Source organism: Apium graveolens, chromosome 7 (genome assembly GCF_009905375.1).
Source record: "Apium graveolens cultivar Ventura chromosome 7, ASM990537v1, whole genome shotgun sequence".
In the NCBI taxonomy this organism is placed as follows: Eukaryota; Viridiplantae; Streptophyta; class Magnoliopsida; order Apiales; family Apiaceae; genus Apium; species Apium graveolens.
The window spans coordinates 219,528,895-219,530,944 of record NC_133653.1 but is presented as its reverse complement, the minus strand read 5'-3'; the positions used below and the strand labels follow the sequence as shown (position 1 = coordinate 219,530,944).

The 2,050-nt window shown below is 44.5% G+C and overlaps 1 non-coding gene across 1 annotated transcript; it reads right to left on the bottom strand.

Annotated features, from left to right (window-relative positions):
- Window positions 1-514: 514 nt before the first annotated feature.
- On the bottom strand, window positions 515-621 carry LOC141675622 (small nucleolar RNA R71). Its single transcript, XR_012556265.1, has one exon. It is a non-coding gene; the product is annotated as a small nucleolar RNA R71 (small nucleolar RNA).
- Window positions 622-2,050: the final 1,429 nt, after the last annotated feature.

Here is a 2,050-nt window from a genome sequence, read left to right as displayed (position 1 = left end):
TTATCGTGCTCGCAAGAGGACTTTAGATACAGCTGAGGAGACAGACGAAGTTCTTGATATTCCGGAGAAGTTAGATTTTGAGGATTCGGATTCAGGAACTGAGCAGAAAGAACCAGTAAACATGGGAGATTGTATTGTTCAAGCTAATCCAGCTCTTATGGATTTTTCTCGGCCTAAAATTGATGACATTCAGTCAAGCATCCTTCATCCGGCTATTCAAGCTAACACCTTTGAAATCAAGCCGGGCACTATTCAGATGGTGCAGAATTCTGTTTCTTTTGGAGGAGCGGCAACTGAAGACCCCAACATGCACATAAGGAATTTTGTCGAGATCTGCAGCACTTTTAGGTATAATGGCGTGACTGATGAGGCTATCAAGTTGAGGCTTTTCTCATTCTCACTGAGGGATAAAGCTAAAGACTGGTTACATTCTGAACCAGCTGGGTCCATCACTACGTGGCAAGATCTTGCGCAAAAGTTTCTGGTAAAGTTTTATCCGATGGCAAAGACTGCTGCTATGAGGAGTGCTCTTACTCAGTTTGCGCAGCAACCTACAGAATCTATGTGCGAGGCTTGGGAACGCTACAAGGAAATGTTGAGAAAATGTCCACATCATGGAATGCCGGATTGGATGGTGATCACTGGTTTCTATAATGGTTTGGGGGCCCAATCTCGGCCCATGCTCGATGCAGCAGCTGGAGGCGCCTTATGGGCTAAAAGCTATACTGAGGCGTATAATCTTATAGAGACGATGGCTGCAAATGAGCATCAAAACCCAACTCAAAGGATGACGTCAGGCAAGGTAGCAGGTATTCTGGAAGTTGATGCAGCCACCGCTATTGCAGCCCAGCTCCAAGCGCTATCAATGAAGGTTGATTCTCTGGCTACATATGGAGTTAATCAAATAGCTATGGTTTGTGAGCTTTATGCAGGTTCTCATGCTACGGATCAGTGTTCTCTTGTCAATGAATCTGTTCAGTACGTGAATAATCATCAGCGACAACAGCAGCCTATGCCAGCGACCTATCATCCTAACAACAGAAATCATCCAAATTTCAGCTGGGGGAATAATCAGAATGCTATTCAGCCACCATATCAGCAAGGAGTGAGTAAACAGTTTAACCCACCTGGATTCCAACAACCACAGCAGTATGCTATAAGGCAATCATATCCTCAACAGGGAAGTACAGTTGCACCTACTAGTGCTGATTTTGAGGAACTTAAGCTGTTGTGCAAGAGTCAGGCGGTTTCCATCAAGACCTTGGAAAATCAAATCGGTCAATTAGCCAATGCAGTGCTCAATCGTCAACCTGGCACTCTTCCCAGTGACACGGAAGAACCAGGCAGGAAGGAAGCTAAAGAGCAAGTCAAGGCTATTACCTTAAGGTCTGGAAAAGTAGCTGATGCTGAAAAGGCAAAAGAAGTAGAAGCTGAAATTAGAGATGAAGAACCAAAGCAAAAGGAGAAAGTGGCGGAACCAAGGAAGACTACTGTTGAACACACTCTGCCTGAGGCTAATACAGGGGAGAAACAGCTCTATCCTCCACCACATTTTCCTAAGAGATTGCAGCAAGAAAAGCTGGATAGAAAGTTCGGGAAGTTTCTGGAGGTGTTCAAGAAACTTCACATCAATATACCTTTCGCTGAGGCTCTGGAACAAATGCCTAGTTATGCGAAGTTTATGAAGACTATTCTTTCAAGGAAGGTGAAACTGGATGACCTTGAAACCGTTGCTCTCACGGAAGAATGCAGCGCTGTTCTACAGCAAAAGTTACCACCAAAACTGAAAGATCCAGGAAGCTTCACCATTCCTTGCACCATTGGCAATCTGACTTTTGACAAGTGCCTTTGTGATTTGGGAGTAAGCATTAATCTGATGCCGTTGTCGATCTTTAAAAAGCTGGATCTGCCTGATCCAAAACCCACATACATGTCGCTACAATTGGCTGACCGTTCCATTACTTACCCAAGGGGCATAGTTGAGGATGTGCTCGTCAAGGTGGATAAGCTCTTCTTTCCTGCAGATTTTGTTATTCTGGATTTTGAGGAA